This window comes from Capsicum annuum, chromosome 8, assembly GCF_002878395.1.
Source record: "Capsicum annuum cultivar UCD-10X-F1 chromosome 8, UCD10Xv1.1, whole genome shotgun sequence".
Taxonomy (NCBI): domain Eukaryota; kingdom Viridiplantae; phylum Streptophyta; class Magnoliopsida; order Solanales; family Solanaceae; genus Capsicum; species Capsicum annuum.
Genome location: NC_061118.1, coordinates 78,897,991 through 78,918,344, shown reverse-complemented (window position 1 = coordinate 78,918,344; position 20,354 = coordinate 78,897,991). Strand labels below are relative to the sequence as shown.

Genomic DNA, 20,354 nt, shown 5'->3' with positions numbered 1-20,354 from the left:
CTAAGCCAACGACCATCATAAAATACAAATAGAAGCCAAACTACCTATGATCACCGACTTCTGGCCAAACATCTGTGTTATTTAGAGTTAAGCTTCCTATGAGTCATATGGTGCTAAATACTACCGTGATCCCTATAGATCTCATAATGTATTCCATATCATTAATACGTCTAAATAATATGCTAAAAAACTACCATCACCAATATTAAATTATGATTGTGGTAGTTGTGCTCGTGCACTTTTAGCTGCTGTGATAAGCAAGTAATAACTTAGCCTTACTTCATCAGAACACAACTCTAACAAATACCATAAGCATCATAATACATGGTAAATCCATCACTGTTAATAGAAATAGTCAATATAGGATCTTAAGTGAGCGATCCCTCGAGCTTTAGAAATCTAAACTCACATTCCTTGGACCTTGAAAAGAAGCCTCCTTTTGATTCAACATAATCATTGATGCTATTATGGAAGAAAAAAATTCTACAAACCACCTATTGTAACTTTCCAAACCAATAAAATTATGAATCTTAGTTGGAGATGTAGGTCTAGCCTAATCATAAATAGCCTCAGTCTTCGTTGGACCCTTCATAATCCCATCCTTAATAACCATATCCCATAAGAATGTAACAAACTTGAACCAAAACATATATTTTGAGAATTTACAAAAAGCCTATGATATCCCAACATCAGGAACACAATTTTCAAATGCTTCTTATGCTTCTCCCTACTCCTCAACTACACCAAGATATTATTAATGAAAGTTAGCATAAGGAAGTTGCTTGACCACTTGATTCATCAAATTTATGAATGCAGTTAGGGCATTCATCAACCCAAAAGACATCATTAGGAACTTGTAATGGCCAAAACAAGTCCTAACCAATTGTAATAGAATCCCAAGTTAATCTTAGTACAGACTACCACTCCCTGAAGCTGGTCAAGAAAGTCATCAATATGATATATACAGTACTTATTCTTTATTTTTACCTTATAATGCTTTCTATAGTTGATGCACATACGCATAGATCAATTGTTTTACTTCACAAATAAGAAAGGGGCACCGCAAAGAGATAAACTCAGCCTAATGAAATCCTTAACTAAACAACCTAGAAGTTGAGAGTTTAGATGCTTAAGCTCGAGAGCCATATGGTAAGGTGCCACTAAAAGAGTTTGGTTGCCCATGTTAATATTAATAAGGAACTCAATATCACGCCCAGGTGAAGGATTTGTAGGTCAGTATAAAAACCATTACGAAAATCAAATACTATAGGAAAAGAATAAAGCTATAGACATTCCACACTAACATCATGAATATAAGCAAGTTAAGACTTGCAACCCTTCAATATAAGTATCCTAGCCCGAACATAAGAAATAATCCCTATCAGCGCATAGCTAATAGAACCCTACCACATAATTATGGGTATGCTAGTAATCGCTAAGGTAACAACCTTAAATATATAATCTAAGACCGTATGATAATAACCAGTCCATACCTAGAATCATATCAAAGTCCACCATATGTAACCCAATAAGGTAAACATGAGTATCAAACTCTTAAATAGTCACAACACATTATCTATAAACTCGATCATTACTAAGGAATCAGCTACGGGATTAGATACACACAATGGCATAGATAAATACTCCTAAGACAACTCTAACTATAGTGCATAGTAAATAGACACATATTAATAACTGGATCCCAAATCAACTACAATAATATGTGGATAATGGCATATTAGAATCATTCCTATAATAATCACATTTAATGACCTTGCCTCTGGCCTAATATTACAACATATAAAAGAACTCACCCATAATTTAGCTAGGCTCCTAACCAACAACCTATTAGTAATACCCCGCAAATTCTCTTCCAGTTTGAATCTTAGAGCGTATTCATAAAGTGAAAATTTGAGTCTAAAATTTTCAAAAATATATTCTCAAGTAAGAAATACTTTGAATTATGTGGAATTTCCCTAATTTCTACTTTTTTCCATGAAGAGCATTGAACAAGCTTTCCATGATACCAAATTCACCCAAATTAGAAACTCGAATGAAGAGTTAGAGCCATTTTAGTGAGACAGTGTGCCACTTAGCACTCTGGTGCATCACGGAGCCATTCAAAATAGCAATCATCAAATCCTTGCAAGCCTCTGCAATTTTTCAGTTTAAATTTCAAGGGATTTTTGGTCTTTTTCCCTTTTCCCCCAACCACTATAAATACCCACTTAAGAGATTTTAGCCTCATTTCTCTCTTCTTCCACCAAGAAAAAAAAACTAGGGTTTCTAAATCAAATCCTCTTTTTCTTCTTCAAGAAAAATCAAGAGAAATCAAGGGAAAATTCAAGAAATCTCTCCAAAGGCTTTCAAGGAAATAGTTACCCCAAGGTATACGGACATTGATTCTTGGATCCTTTTTATCCCAGAAGCTTAAGTAACCCTTTTCTAAATCTCAAAGTTTTATGTTTATGAATATTAATGATTCTTGTGAGTTGAAATTGATGTTATTTCTATGATTGAGTTGGGATTCATGTTTGTCTACAAGATTATCAATCCTTGGCCTTAGTATGTGGTATTTGTGTGCTAAATGGATTATGTACCTATTGTTGATATTGAAAGATCTCTAAGATGGAATATTTATGTGGTTTGAATGAATCTATGATATTATATGAGTTAGAAGCATGTAAATTTGGTTGTTCATGATGGGTAATTTGATTATTACACTTATTCCTAAGTTGTGCATGTAGGGTGTTTGATAAAATACCCAAGAGGCTAGAAATCATGTATTGTAGTTAAATTGTGACCTAAATGACAAATATATGCTACACCCTTATAAAAATAATGACTTTTATGATATTGTTATGTGTTATGGTTGTTAGTGAAATATTCATGAAGCTAGGTCAATGAACGTATGGAATGTTGTTATATGCACTCTTCTCGACGTATAATACTTGAGAACTATGTGTACCATGAAATTTCCAATTAGGTGTAAACCCATTCATGCCTAGCATTTGATGAAATACCTTAGTGACTGAGTGATACCATGATAGTATGAAATCCCTAAGTGTTAACCCGTGCATATCTAGTATTTATTGAAGGACCATAGTGAACAAGTAGAGATGTGATAGTAGTAATTTCCCCAATTATGTGCTCTTTGATACATACTAAGTCTCTAGTACATACCAAGTGCTTGATGAATAAGTTGTGATCTAATAGTATGAAGTCTCCTCCAAATCATGTGATGTCCAAATATATGTTAAGACTGATATAGGTGTGGAGTCATCGATGTAAGATCTTGTTGAATGGAGTACGATCTAGTAGTATATTTTCACTACGCTAATATATCCTTATGATTTGGAAATGCTTAAAGCGACCCTTTAGTGATCGTGATGACGAATAGATATTGGTAATCCCTAAATGCTTGAGGTGATGTCTTAGTGATTGTGAGGGTGAACATAAGATATGAATCCCTATTACTTGAAGAGATGCCTTAATATTTTTCATGATGAATAAATGATTGTGGTGATGACTAGTAAAAGAATGGTTATGTTTTACTTTTATGTTATTGAGTCCTAGGAGTATTTATACCCAATAATTTAACTATTGTCTAGAGCCTGTGTCAGTTTCACGATAATCCCAGTCAAGCCATGACTCTCAGAAATAAGTGAGTTATAGAACTTTGTATCCTCAGACAGTTACAGAACTTGAGAAATCTCAGTAATCTTAGTTATCTCGGTAATCTCGGTATTGCTAGTAATCTAGCCTTACTGTTGTACTCAACTCAGATCTTGTAATATTCTAGTGTTCAGTTCTAGCCTCGGTAGTGATGAGTAATCTATTCAACTCTGTATCGTCAGTTTGATACCCTGATTCAGTAGTATTCTATCAGATATGGAATTATGAGAATTTAGCTTAACTCAGTCGAATCGTTTGAGAAATATGCTCAATTTCAGATTTAGCTCAGTTTGTGCTCAGTTCAAAATTCAGTTCAAAGTCTTTCAGTTAAGAGTAGAAGCTAGCACCGAGCGAGAGAAGGGATGGCGTCTCTCCCGTTAGAGAGGCTGAGTTGTTACGAGCAATCCCTGAACTCCAGAACTACTTAGCTAGCGCAGGATGTAGGAATCTCCCATCAGTAGAGGCTGTCACTGTCAGAGAGGTTTGACTATTATATTGCCTCAGGCTGACTTCCTGTGAGGGTTATCCCGTCAGAGAGGCTTAACCATAGAGGTCTTTACCCGTGGCATGGTATTGACACCTTTCAAGCTGGGGTTACAGGCTGGACCACAGCTGTGGTAGGTCGGGGCATGTCGGTTAAATAAATACTTCCCATAGGTGTAGTTTTTGTATCAATCTTCAAAATTCAAGATTGTGTGGTACAATCGTCTATCTCAATGAGAAACTCAGATAGTTCCATTGATTCATCATCCTGTCAGATAGGCTTGGTCTCATATACAGTTATTTGTTATCATTTCTAGAGATCTCCTGTTAGATAGGCTTGATCTCAGTCTCAAATTCAGTTGAGTATTCTTGTTACTATATCTAGAGATCTCCTGTCAGATAGGCTTGATCTCAGTCTCAGATTCAGTTGAGTATTCTCGTTACTATATCTAGAGATCTCCCATCAGATAGGCTTGATCTCAGTCTTAGATTCAGTTGAGTGTTATTGTTACTATATCTAGAGATCTCCCGTCAGATATACTTGAAATCAGTCTCATATGATATTGAGTATTCTGGTTGTCAGATTCGTACATGATCCTTTTCTTATCATTGATAATATATTTCAGAATCATCCTCCAGAGAGGTTAATTTCTGACCCAGTCAGTTGAGAGCAGTGAGCTCAGAATTTAGTCTTTGATATGAGTATATTCCGTTAATCAGTAATTAGTATCAGATAATTTAGTTATTCAGTATCTCAGTGTTAGTAGTGAGTTCAGATAGCAGTAATGTGGTATTCGAGTTTCAGTATTTAGAGTTGTGATGATTCTGATTACGGTGTGTCCATTCATTTATGTGTTCTCATTCAGTACTCTCATGATTATTCAGTTAAGATATTGTTCATGCATGAGCCCTTCCATTTATCCTTACCTTATCTTCATTCTCAGTACATTCCTATACTGATGCATTTGCACTATGGTGTTGTATTCGACACCATAGGTTCAGAGGCACAGTATCCAGAGTATCCTCAATAGTTCAGTCCCAGTTAGCAGCAGTAGCAATGAGTCCTCTTCTTTCGAGGACGAGTCTCAATTTACTATTATTGTATCAGACTCTATTTATTTTCTTAGTTAACGAAGTTAGTTGGGGACATATCCCATCAACTCCATAGTTCAGACTGTTAGAGGCTTTTAGGCGGATGTATTAGTATTCAATTTTCAGTTTGAGTATGTATAGATGTGTTGAACCTTATGGCTAGTTTCCGCATTTATTTCAGATATTATGTAGTGTACAGGTACAGATATTAGTAAAGGGTTATCTTGTGGTCCTTTGGGGTCATAAGCACCGTGTGACATCTACGGGTGGGATCTTGGGTCGTTACACTATCCTACCGCCTGCGGACCTCCTTTAGAATCCTAAGAACTATAGGAACAACAACCCTACGATGGCGAGACTCTTTAAAATAATAGCAAATAACCCTACACTCATAGCATGCCAGGTGATACACTCTATTCATACGATCTAACTGACCCAAAATAGCCACCTTAGCTAGAAAACCCAGAATATGCACCTATCAAAGATTAGATATTGCTCGACCCACTATAATCATTGTAACTAGACGAACCTTTATTTATAATCTAGTGTGCGGCATAAATGGCCTACTAGGCTAACCTTGATGCTAATAAGATAGAGAAGAGGGTACCTACTCTAATAAACTCTATGTCTGAAATGTGAGCCACTTTGGCTCCTATTGAAACTACCCTAGTGATGTGCTCTTTTACTGCTGCCCCTTGGTCCTTGCAATGCATCCCTTCCATAGTCTAGCATAAATAGAAACCTTTGGAAAAAACTAGCCAGCTATAACCAAAATCTAAATATACATATGAAGAAGAAGTATCAACCCTCTAAGATTATAGTAGCATATCTGGCAATGCTCATACTCGCTCAAACATAATTGGTAAGATAGCAGTACCATGTGTGGAAAACTTATGGTACCATGATTTATACTCCAGAATGCTGATAAAACCTTAATTTAATCTTGTGAATTAATCAATTAAATACTCAAAAAGGGTTTGAGGAATATACTTTTCTAAGAAAACCTCAAAAAACTAAGTCCATGTCAAAGAAGGAGATCCAACTAGCAAAGAATCAAGATAACCTCTGCACTAATGTTTAGCTACTAAGTCCAACTAAAATATAGTGTATTCAACCCTATAAGTCTCAACTAGGTCCAAATTATAAAGCCTATCCTAACAAACAATCAAGAAGTCAAATGCATCCTCAACTAAAGCCCCTATAAATCTAAGAAGTGTCAATCTCTTCCCTACATCTTTTTTCTCCTTAATAGACATCATTGGATGGGCAACTACAAGATGAGAAACTATCGATGTTTGAGGGACCTCTAATTTGGGATCCATAGCTATAAGTTGTGCCCCTATTTTTGTAAAACTCTAGTCTGCAAACTAAGAACCATTAAATGTTTCACCACCAATGAATCCGAACAACTGAACCAAGGCATTTTTGAGGAATGAAGATGAAATAAACCTCGATGGACCCTAGGTATCCCTATTATGTTCAAACACACACACAAGTGTACCTGATCATACCAGTAATATAGTGACTTAGACAGTCGGATATCATACCCATAGGGACTATGAAACTAACGATTAAACCAACTTTAGTTTTCAAAGAGGAGGTATTAAGTGTTGTCAAGTATCAAGATGATTTTGAAGTTTTGAATAAAAATGTAAGTAAATAAGAAATAACAAGTTGTTACAATAGTAAAGCAAGCAAAGGTTGTAAACAGTAATGATGAGAATTCCAGGGTTGAGGCACTTTTAACAATCTTACAATTTTTTATTCTTATAACAGTCTAGTTGGTTATCGGGTTGTTGATTCACATGGTTTATAACACGATCAAGGTTTCACATCTCTAATCTTTTACCTATATGAACCTTGTAACTACATCATTGAGAGGGGATGAAATAATCCATTTAGATATTTATAGCTATCATAACGTAGTTGAACCAAACAAGGCTTTTAGGAATATCCCTATCCTATATGCTAATTCAAATCCTTTTTTCATAAGAGGATAAGAACATTGCTCCTTAATCTCTTTGTTCCATCCTACGATTCTCATCCCAGATTCACATAGAAATATAAATTTATTCTAATGGTGGCCACTCATAAAAATAGTATGCACAAGAAATTAAAAACAACCCAAATGATAATCCAATAAGAAACTACGATAAAGAATATCAAATAGTAATCATGTTCTTGAGCTCAACCCCAGAACAAGGGTTTTTAGCCACTCACATCTGAATTTAATATCCTAATAAGTAATTAATCAAACCCAAAATTAATCTTAAAGTAAAGAAGCTCAAAAGAAATTCTAAGAACCCTAAATGAGAGATTTTACTATTTTTACGTCGTTGTTGTGCTTTCCTAAGTGTTTTGTGTTGACTCAATCTATTCCTTTTATATCTGGATCTGATATTCCCTTTTTTTAAAGGCATCGCGACGGGACGGGATAAACCTCACATTGCTATACTCACTGCGATGAGATATAATTTCAGTGAGTTTTTATTTTATGATAAATGTGGATTTGGTCCTCACTGCACGCACTGAAATTTAGTGCATTACTGGATTTTGACAATTCAAAATTCCTCCCTCACCATGGTGTGATCGACTTCAAAACTAGAGTAATGGTGATTAATCCTTCACCGCAATGCGGTGAGATACTTGAAGAGTTTCTGGACTTTCAATTTCTTACATTTTTCTTATTTAAATTCTTTCTGAGCCATTTTCCAATGCATTCATTGCTTCTTTCATAGTTACATCTCATTAATTCATCCAATCATGTTCAATTCTATTACAATTTTGTCCTACATACGCTAATCATGTCCATTAGATAAGAAATGCAATTAAATCTCAATTATAATTAGAATAACACATTTTAGCTCTCAGAGCATGTCCAACTATGGGTGAATGTTGGTGATTGGACATATAATAACTCAAAACCTTGTTTTTCCTCTAATAATTTCTAGCAACACAATACCCAAATATGCTTAACATCACAACCTAGGAAAAATGCTTGTGCCAGGCACTTACAATACTAACAATGATTTTTTAGTTCAAAACGTGTCAAAATACTTTTATGCATATGGGACAATTCTTTTCAAATCTTATTATCTCAACAGTGACATCCAATTTGTTGGAAAACTTAATCAAATCACTCAATCTAACAACACAATAAGTAATCCGAACTTTCACCAGCATACATCCTCAGACAAGAAAGTTTCCTTACCATTCATAATTTTTTCAATGTATCACATGAGGGGAATATCAGAATTAAATCACTCACTCTCAAGAAAGAATTCATATACGATAGGTAATGAACCATAAGATTTCCCTTAGTGTACTACTCCACTAATAGTCAAATGCTATAATGAAGGCTCAACTAGGTCTTTCATGGTTGCAATGTAAGCTAAGGGATGGGTAGGAACTATTTAGGAAATAGTGACTAATCTCCCTAAGTACTTTAATACCTCACATAAAATTAAGATCATTCTCTCTCCATCCAACTTAACTTTTTCTACCTTCACACCTATCTATTTTATCCCAATCTTACTAAGCATAATAACATACACTATCGTGGGAGTATTTTTCTTTTACATCGTGATTCAATTTTTAAGACCTTTACTACACCCATTTAATGTTACACACCCCTATGATAGCCACCTTAAACTAAAGCTATTTGCCTTAGTTAAGGTGCACAATGTCCGAGGTGGACCAGGGTAAAAACAGGTTTATTGTAACAAAATCAAGCTACAAAAACTAATATTTTATTCTGATTTCCATAATTCCCAACCACCATTATTAAACACACAAATAACTATTCCTCGAGGTCTTAACTTTCACCTTATCCTACGTTAATTTCACACTCCCTACTCATTTAATCATCTATACTAAAGCGCTTATGAGCTTTGGATGAATTAAAGGTCTATCAAAGAATGGATTAGGCTATTATAAGGCTACCAGAGAAACCTGTCTATAAGCTCAACGGGGCTAACCAGGGATATTCATAAGGGTAGGTGAATGAACTCTAAAAATTCAGCTATCTAAGAAATGCCTACATTATTTCCACCACCAAACACCCCTTATTTCTCTTTGTAAACACACCAGGCAAGCTATAGACATTCCTAGACATATAGAATACAAACAAGCACTCACACTCATGGTGCATACTAGGAATCAAATCAGATCCTTACAGTTCTCGATCTTGGTTTTTGTCAAATACAATTTTAAGCCAATAAACTATATTTCACTTATTGAGAATTAGCATATAAAATTAACTCATTTTTCTTTTTGTTTTAAAAGAATTTTGTTCAAAGTCACTATACAAATGGTCTATCACAAAGTACTTCTCTAAAAGTCATGATTGGGTTCTCATCAATTCTCAGCTTCTAAAGACTAACGCCTCTTAAGACGGTCGCCTTCCTTAGCTTCACCAGGTTGATCATCATCATTTGGCTCAATATCCTAGTCATACTATTGACACTCCTTATTGGTCAGCTTATCAAAATCTGGCCCTATCCTCAACAACATCCTAGCATAATGACCTAGGGGTTATTCCAACTCCACCTTATGAATTTTTGCATTAGTGGTTGGTCTTCGCCCTTATTTCAGCTGCTCTATTTGAAATCCATATATTCTAGAAGTGATCTCATCAGTTCGTTCTTGATGCTCGAACATAGTAAGGATTGGTCCATGAGTTCCAACTGTGGTCTTAGCTGTAGCAACATCAATAGAACGTATATCCACCACTGGATTATAGTCTTACTCCTCTTTATCTACCCTATGCCTCCTCAAAAAATGGGTCAGCAAACCTCTAAAGACGTACTGCACCCCTCATGGTAGCATTCTTTCTTTATTGTAAAAAAGATTATCTAGCCTACATTCATATCAACAACATTGTACATCAAGGCATAGATCAAGCATACTCAGTCACATGCAATTTCTTTCATGTGTTTGCCTTGAATAAGGCTAAGATAGACAATTCTGCCGCATATGCAGGCCTCTTTGTTCATCTGTGCATACGGGAAGGAGGAATGAAGACCAATGTCTCACTGCCTAGTCCACCTAGCAGCATATTATGTACCACACAAAGAGTGTCTTATATAAGCATATAGATGAGTGAAAATCAGCTGCCTCAAAGGATTTGCATCAACATCACGTACCCCCAGTAAGAATTTATATCTTGAACTGTAAATCTAACTACTTAGCTGCAAACTTTTACCTCGTAATCTGGGTCCAATAAATCCCAGTTTGCATAAAAATCATTTACACGGTGCAAGTTGAACTTAGTAGGCTCGTGAAACAAAAATATCATGTTCAACTACTCCAGTCGCCGAACCATACTAGGGTATTACCGTTGTAGGCTTGCCCTATCAATAAACGCCTCAGGTGTGTATTTTGTGTTGAGGTATTTGGTATGCCACTTATTACCTTCTTGTCTGACTACTTTAAATCTAAATCTCCTTGACTGACCATGCAAGAAAAGTAGAGCATGTGGTACCCTATCAATTTGTCGGTCTGACTGCCTGCTGTGTTTCCTAGCCAGCTCTGAAGTGCCAGCCTTTCGCTTGCCTTTAAATTATCTACTATCCATGGTGTCTGTCATTCAAAACATGCAAAAAACAATTGAGATTTGATTCTATTAATGTGATAGCCTAAAATAAGGTAGAATAGGTGCGAAAGACCCCCCACACTTAGTTGCTAGCAATAGTACACAAGCATTGGACTATGGTACTCAGACTTTATTTTAGTCAAACCAAACTAACATTAACTCATACATATGCCCAATCGACATCTTTACATAGATTCAATTCAACGGAGGTTACACCACAATTCACAACAACTGCTCAAATCAACCTATGTCTATCAATAATTACATCCCAAAGTTGAGTGCACATAGAGTTATATCATGTTAAAGCATGTTGGACATAATTACAGACAACTCCCAAATATGCATATACATAAATATTACTCATCATTGAAGAGGGATGTTTATAAGTACAATGTACAATAATCACAAGCAATACCTAATTACTCAAGTTTAATATCATTCCACACCTTATTATAACTTCACACACATTGTTCTAATGGGAAATCAACAATCATTTCATACAATAAAAAATAGGGATTACCCCACACTTAATCACATTGTTCGAGTGTGCATAGTAGCCAAGAAAGGTAATCAGAATTCTCCTTCTTGTGATGCATACCTCAACATAAGCAAGTTTTAACCATGGAAGAAAATTAAGAGTAAGGCATAGAATAACTACAATAAATCAATTCCCACTTTCCCATCGATAACAATTCAATATAAAGAGTAATCTATCATATACAAGGAGCAAAGCCAAGAAATGCAAATCAAATAAGAACCCTCTTCACATATTTCACTCATTACAGAAGATTCAAAGAGTGTAACACACATCTCATTCAACTACATCATGATATCAAATTCAAAATTAGAACCACAATAAAAATAAGAATTAAAGTATGAAGTACTTACCTTAGTTGAGCTGAATAAGGAAAAAGAAATTAGAGCTTTGGTCTAGTGTTCAATGAAAATAGAGAGAATATTTGTTAGAGGGACTTGGGGCAGCACTTGTAGGGTTAAAATTATTAGAGTTATGGTTAAAAGTTGGTATTTATAGAGAGGTGGTTTGAGTTCGGGACAGGTTGGGTTGAACCTGACAAAATAATTAATCTTTTTCCAAAAACATTCTTCATCACGAAGCGGTGGAATCATGGTAACATTCTTTTTTGTGACAATTCTTATTTGATTACACATCGCGATGTGGTGATACGCAAAATTGGAATTTTTTTTTGTGTTTTAACTACACACCATGAAGCGGTGGAATCGCGATGATCTACTAGAATTGCCATATTGCAGTTTGACAACACACCACGATGTGGTGACACCCAAATTCACATGTTTAGTGCATTTTTCAACCCTCTTTTCTTACCTAATACTGTACCTAACTGGCACACGTCATTTTGCAAGCGTTTTTGCTTCCTTGGATGTCATATTATCCTTGGTTTCAATTCTCTTAACCTTCTATACTATAAAAAAAAATAAAACATTGTAAGAAAAAGTGGGTTATCTGCCACTCAACGTCTTAGTTTTGGTCGTGCCATAGCTTATTTTTTTGAATTTTTCCTTTCTTTTTCTTTCCTAACAACTAAAAACATAAAGAAACTATGCTATTACATTACATTCATGAATTGTCTCCCATGTAGCACCTTAGTTTATGCTATGGCATGACTCAACTCAGTCTCACTCACCCCCAAAAGTGATGGAGACATTGTGTTGATCTACATGATCTGCCTAATAATGCTTCACCCATTGTCCATTCACTAAGAATTTCTTTGTCTTTTCTTTATTCAATATTTCAATAGCTCCATGAGGTATCATACGCACTACCTCAAGAGGCCCAAACTACTTAGATTGTAAATTACTCGAAAACAATTTCAACCTCGAATCAAACAGCCAAACTAGATGTCCAGGTTCGAAAACTCTGTCAAGGATTTTATTTTCATGCCATTTCTTGGTCTTTTCTTTGTATAGTTTGGCATTCTCATAAGTATCGATATGAAACTCATCAAGTTCAGTAACATTTAATGATCTTTTCTCTCCTGGGGCTTTTATATTAAGATTCAGCTTTTTCACTGCCCAATAAGCTTGATGTTCCAGCTATACAGGCAAATGTCAGGCTTTCCCATAAAAAAAAGATATGGAGAGGTACTTATGGGCGTCTTATAAGCTGTCTATAAGCCCATAGTGCATCATCAAACTTTTCAGCCCAATCTTTATGCTGACCATTGATAGTCTACTGCAGAATATACTTTATCTCCTAGTTGGATAACTCTACCTGACAATTTGTTTGTGGATAGTACCCAATGGCCACCTTATGCCTAACACCATATTTAGCTAAAAGATTTTTAAACTTAGTGTTAATAAAATGCGTACCTCTATAACTAATTATAGCTTTGGGAGTACCAAACCAGGAGAATATGTGATTCTTTACAAATTTCAATACCACTCTTGCATAATTAGTGGGAAAAGTTGTAGCTTCCACCCACTTGGACATGTAAACAACTGCCACTAGAATATATAAGTTGCCATTGGATGATGGGAATGGTCCCATAAAATCTATCCCCCAAACATTAAATACCTCAACATCAATAATATTATTCGAGGGCATCACATGACGCTTGGAAATTGTACCTAATTAATGATACTGATCATAACTCACAAAAGCGACTATTTTTTTGACCAATTTAGGCCAAATAAAACCTAATTATAACACCTTTCGAGCTTCTCATTCACTTCCAGTATAGCCACCATAAGGAGATGAATGACATTTTTGCAGCACTTATTGAGATTTAGTTTGTGACACCCATCTACATAGAATCCTATCAGGAATCTATTTGAAAAAAAGGGGCTCATCCCATAGTATGCATGAGAATCAATTAGCAGAAACTTTCTGTATTGAATGGTCGCTTATGGAGGGTATACCCCACACACTAATAAATTCACGATGTGTGCATATCAAGGAACTTCACACACATCTAGAGCCAATAATTTCTCATTCAAAAACTTTTCCCTAATGCATAGTGTATCATCAACAATATGGTCATGATTCTCTAGCCTGGACAAATGGTCTGCAACTGAATTCTCTGCTTCTTTTTTATCATGCACTTCTAAGTTAAATTCTTAAAGCAATATAATCCACCTAATCAAGCGGGGTTTTATATATTTTTTTTGAACAAGTACTTAATTGTAGCATGGTCTGTGAGCAGTTACATTGGTGCCCACCAAGTATAATCTAAATATGTCGAATGTATAAACTATTGCTAACATCTTTTTTTTTTTTGCGATTATTTCACTCATCTGGGTGTTATTCAAGACTTTACTTGCATAGTAAATAGAATGAAATACCCTGTCTTTTCTCTACCCCAAAACTGCTTCCACAACCACATTACTTGCATCACATATTAGCTCAAATAGTAATACCCAATCTAGAGAAATCAAGATGGGTGCTTCTGTTAGTTTCTTCTTTAGCATCTCAAAAGCTTCTTCATAAGCAGCTCTAAAATTAAATTTAGTTTTTTTTCTTCAATAGTATGCACATAGGGCTTGCAATCTTTAAAAAATCTTGAATAAACCACCTGTAAAATCCAACATACCCTAGAAAAATCCTCACTCCCTTCACTATTATCGGATATGGAAACTTCTCAGTGGATTCAACCTTGGCTCTATCAACTTCAAGTCCTTTACATCACACCTTATGACCAAGGACTATTCCTTCCTTGACCAGAAAGTGATATATTTCCTAGTTTAGTACAAGATTTGTCTCCTCACAATAAGCTAGGACTCGATCTAGATTCTGCAAGCATACATCAAAAGAGCTACCATAAATAAAGAAGTCATCCATGAATACCTCAACAATTTCTTCAACCATATTGTAGAAAATTACCATCATGTATCTCTAAAATGTTGCAGGTGCATTTCATAGGCCAAAAGGCATGTGTCTGAACATATATGTGTCATATGGGCAAGTAAGGAGGTCGTTTCTTGATGTTCGGGTTCAATTGTGATCTGATTATACCCAGAATAACCATCCAAATTGCAATAGTATTATTGCCCTGCCAACCTTTCCAACAACTGATCAATGAATGGGATGGGACAATGATCCTCTCTGGTGGGTTCATTCAACTTTCAGTAGTCAATGCAGATTCTCTAACCAATTGCCACGCATATGGGAATCAACTCATTAGCTTCATTGGTGGCCACTGTAAAGACACCTTTCTTTGGGATACAGTGTACTAGGCTTACCCACTTGCTATCAGAAATGGGATAGATAGTCCCAATATTAAGCCACTTAATGACTTCTTTTCATACCACTTCCTTCATCACCAAATTTAATCCCCATTTTTACTACACACTTGCTTGGTAACCTTCTTCCATGTATATATTGTGCAAGAAAAAAGATTGATTGATTCCAGTGATGTCTGACATCTACCAACCAATTATTTTCTTTCTTGTTTTCAAAACTATCATTGCTTCCCTTACTTGTACATCAGAAAAACCTAGAAACAAAATAGTAGGCAAGGTATTATTGTCACAAAGGTAAACATATTTCAAGCAAGGAGGAAGAACCTTAATCTCTGATTTTGGAGCCTCATCATCACAAAAGGAAGCTTTCTTATTTCAACCAATGTCAAATGCATCACTTGAACCAATTCAAGTTCCTCTACGTATCCATAAAGATAATGACCCATCAAAGCTTGCTTTAATGTATCATCTGACAATAATAAGCTAATATTTGACTCAACGTCCATAACGGATATAGAAGACAACTCCTTATATAGAGAAGGCAATTTTAGCGCCTTGTATACTTCAAAGCCTCCACTTTGTCATATTCTTTCATAGTCATCTTCCCTACTGTTACATTAATAAGTACTGTCCTATTTCTAGGAATGGGCATCAAAAAATAAATAGAACAACTAGATCAGCTTCAAAATCAAGAATAACAAAATCTACTAGAAAAATCAATGATCCCACTTGCACTAAAACATCTTCAATAGTTCCATCAGGCCTAGCAAGGGACCTGTCAGCCAACTACAAAACAATGGTATTAGGTTTGGGACTCCCATGACCCATCTTTTAGAACCAAGATATAGGTATGAGATTAATGCTTTCTCCTAAGTCACATAATCCACAGACACTGATTGTCTACCCTATAGTGATTTTCAAAGTAAATTGCCTAAACCTTTCAGCTTCATGGGCAGTTTATTTTGTATCTTGGATGTGCATTACTCAGTAAGTGAAACTATAGCATACACTATCAACTGGTTTTTGTTTGCCACTGTCTTTCAAATACCTTGTATACTTCAAAACACTCTGTACAATATCAATAAAGGAAGATTTACATGAACCTGCTTTAGAAGGTCTAAAAAATTCTCATAACTAGTCTTCTGGCTTCCACTGTATTTGAGGGAATGGAAGAGGTATAGTCGTCTTCTCCATTTGATTTTCATTACTTGCAACTTTCTCTTTGTCCTCTTTCTCTTTATTATTTTTAGGATCATCATCAATAACTATGGTACTAACCTGCTCTGGCTCTTTTAATTGCACACCACTCCTAATTGTTACTATATTTATGTGCTTTGAATTTGCCTCTGTATTAATAGGTAAATCTCCTTGAGGGCTAGTATTTTGCTCTCCCACAATCTGACTGAGTTACAACTCTAAATTCCTGGTAATCAACTGTTGAGTCTTTATATTTCCCCGTTGACTCTTTAAATTTGCTTCCATTTGTGCTTGATTAGCTAAAAATTGCTTTAATATCACCTCTATATTGCTTGTTTGAGAAGTGGCTGGTTATTGCTACTATTGATTCTGTGGAACTGACCCCTTAAATTGAAAATTGTTTTGGTCTTGCTTTCCACCCCATAAAAAATTAGGATGGTTCCTCCAGTTGGGATTATATGTGTAACCAAAGTTCTGTTGTCCCTGATGATTTGTATTCCCCATATAGTTAATAGAATTTGGATTAACCGCACAAGCATCTGCTACATGCTCACTACTTCCACATACCTCACACCAAGAATTTACCTATTGGATTGCATTAGTTATAGCTACTGCTTATGGAACCCCCCAACTTTATGCTATTTAACTGAGTAAGCATCTAATTTTGCATTGTTGCACGCTGAGCTAATAAAGAAGTGAACTAATCTACCCCTAACACACCTGCAACTTTCTTAGGAGCACTCCTTGAGTCAGCATGCCATTCAGGATTCCCTTGTGAAATCCGATTAGCAGTGTATACAATTCATTATTAGTCTTCTCAAGAGCTTGCCCACCTGTTGTTGAATCCAAAAGCATCTTGGTATTTTGATCTAATCCCTCAATGAAAGTATGAACAAGAACATCATTAGATTGATGATGTTAAGGACAATTTCTGAGCATTCCTATAAATCTCTGCCAAGCTTGGTAAAGAATTTCTACTTCATTCTATCTAAAACTCAGAATTTCACTTCTCAATTATGCAGTCTTCCCTGATGGAAAGAATTGAATAAGGAATTTCGAAGCTAGGTCTTCCCAAGAAGTAATGCACAGTGGTGGTTCAGTATGTAATCACCTCTTTGCTTCCCCAATTAAAGAAATAGGGATGAGATTTAGTCTGACAGAAGCAGTATTCACCACCTCATGAAAGTATGTATCGCTTATTTCATGAAGGTTTTTGAGTGTTTTTGTGGGTTTTCATGTGAAAATATGGCAAATTGCCCAGCCAAATTAAGCAACTACACCATATTCTACTTCAACTCAAATCGACCACCTAGCTCGGGCTTAAAAATACTATTAGTAGCATGGTTCTTGAGTGGGATTTCCATCTTATGAATAGGTCTAGCAGCTACTTGAGCAGGAGAAACTAGAATAACTGGAGATGGGATATGTCCGTCATTTGGATCAACTGAAAAATTTAGGTCAACAAGATTTAGATCTCTTTATTTCTCTATTTGAACCTGCTGAATTGGATAATGAGATCTTCACCTATATTGAAATACCATTTCTAGTTCAAAAAAAGGCTTTACGAACTTTGTATCTCTCGGCAGTCCTGTATTCAGTTACACTTGCAAAAAGTCAGCTGCTAAGATTAAGTTTTTAACATTTACACGTACTATCAAAACCAAAAAAAATATCAAATTACTATTTATACAAGTCCCCGGCAATGGCGCCAAAAACATGTTGTGTTCAAATGCATACGCAAGTGTACGTGATCATACAAGTAATATGGTGACTTAGATAGTCGGATATCATCCCCATGGGGATTATGCAACTAACAATTCAACCAACTTTAGTTTTTGACAAGGAGGTATTAAGTGTTGTCAAGTATAAAGATGATTTTGATGTTTTGAATAAAAATGTGAGTAAGTAAGAAATAACAAGTTATGACAATAGTAAAGCAAGCAAAGGTTGAAAATAGTAATAATGAGAATTCCAGGGTTGAGGCACTTCTAACAATCTTATAATTCTCTATTCTTATCACAGTCTAGTTAGTTATCGGGTTGTTGATTCGCAGGGTTTATAACACGGTCATAGTGTCCCAACCTCTAATCTTCTACATATATGAACCTTTCAACTACATTACTGAGCTGGATGCAATAATCCATTTAGATGTTTTTAGCTATCTTAACGTAGTTGAACTAAACAAGGCTTCTAGGTATATCCCTATCCTATATGCAAATTCAAATCCTCTTTTCATAAGAGGATAAGAACCTTGCTCCTTAATCAATTTGTTTTATCCTATGATTCTCCTCCTGGATTCACATATGAATATAGATTTATTCTAATGGTGGCCACTCATCAAAATAGTATGCATAATAAATTAAGAACAACCCAGATTATAATCTAACAAGAAACTACGATAAAAAATATCAAAAAGTAATCATGTCCTTGGCCTCAACCCCAGAACAAGGGTGTTTAGCCGCTCATGTCTGAATTCAACATAAAAAATAAGTAATTAATCATACCGAAAATTAATCTTGAAGTAAAGAAGTTCAAAAGACATTCTAAGAACCCTAAAAGAGGGATTTTTCTATTTTTCAGCCGCTGCTGTGCTTTTCAAAGTGATTTGTGTTGACTCAATCTATTATTTTTATAGTTGGATTAGATATTCCCGCTTTTGACAAGCACTGCGACTTTATAATCCTTATGTCTCTGTACTCACCGTGACATGGTCTAATAGCCGTGGGTTTTTATTTCATGACAAATGCGTATTTGGTCCTCACTGCGGCGCAGTGAAATCGCGGTGAATTACTAGATTTTGACAATTCAAAATTCCTCCCTCACTGCGATACGGTGGGCTTTAAAACTTGAGCAATGGCGATTAATCCTTTAATATGACGAGGTGACATACTTGAGCTTCTAAACTTTTAATTTCTTACCTTTTTCTTTTTTAATTTCTTCCCAACCCAGGTTCCAATGCCTTCATTACTCCCTTCGTCGTTACATCTCATTAATGCATCCAATCATATCCAGTTCTATCACAATTTAGTCCTTTATACACTAATCATGTCTATTAGATAATTAACACAATTAAAGATCAATTATTATGAGAATAACAAATTTTATCTCTTAGAACAAGTTCAAATATGGGTGAATGCTGGTGATTGGACATATAAATATGCCCAAGATCATGCCCTTAGCCAAGCAATATTAAGGTAAAAGAATATTTGGTGCAAGACAAGCATAAGATCTAGGGAATGCTCCCTATTCGGACCCTTAGTAGGGGCTGCAACTTTTGTATAAACTCAGCCCCTAGGTCAGTCATGACCTCTAGTGACGGACTTGGGGTCCTCATCTCCAGTCATCGCAGATCGCATCCTGACTATTTGTGAAAGTGTTAAATAATATGAATTTTAGAAACCAATACAGACACAATCCACTAAGTTAATAAAGAAAGTAAAGTTCGCCTAAGAATGTCCCATAACCTCCTGATGATAAAAAATGAACATCATCACTCTGATTTGCGGGACTATACTATGAACTTACTCTTCTACCAGTAATACCAGTGAACCTAGGCTTTGATGCAAATTTGTCAAGCCCTAATTTCTCTGATATGATGACACCTGCTTTAGACCACCAGTAGGTAAGCCAAATCATAGCCTGGAATGACAAGTAGTGAGCCAGTTGGTGAAAGGTATAATAAATATTTAAATTAAGCATACATAAGATTGTAGGAGATAAAATATAAGTACAAAACTTATATATATATATATATATAGGAGAGAGAAAATAACCAAAAAGGTATCACACGACCTACTAAAGTCGGTACGAGAGCAACTAATCAAAAGAATATAAGTACTAATACTATAAATATACAACTAGTCTCAAAAGGAAAGACTATCCAAAAATAGCAGAATAAGAGAGAATCAGCTTGGTTCTGAAAGCTTACCCTATCTCCAAACTCTAGAGTACAATGAATAGAATATCTGCAGGGACAACTAGTACTTGAATTTGTATCAGGGTACCAAAACAATGAGTACTCATAAAAGCATAAAAAAATATAAGAATGTAAATAAATGTCAGGGATAAAAGGGGAAACCTTAAATAATGCTCGGGC

The 20,354-nt window shown here is 35.5% G+C and overlaps 1 non-coding gene across 1 annotated transcript; it reads left to right on the top strand.

The window, feature by feature from the left end:
- The first annotated feature begins 17,168 nt into the window (after positions 1-17,168).
- LOC124886813 lies at positions 17,169-17,275 on the top strand. Its single transcript, XR_007044220.1, has one exon. It is a non-coding gene; the product is annotated as a small nucleolar RNA R71 (small nucleolar RNA).
- Positions 17,276-20,354: the final 3,079 nt, after the last annotated feature.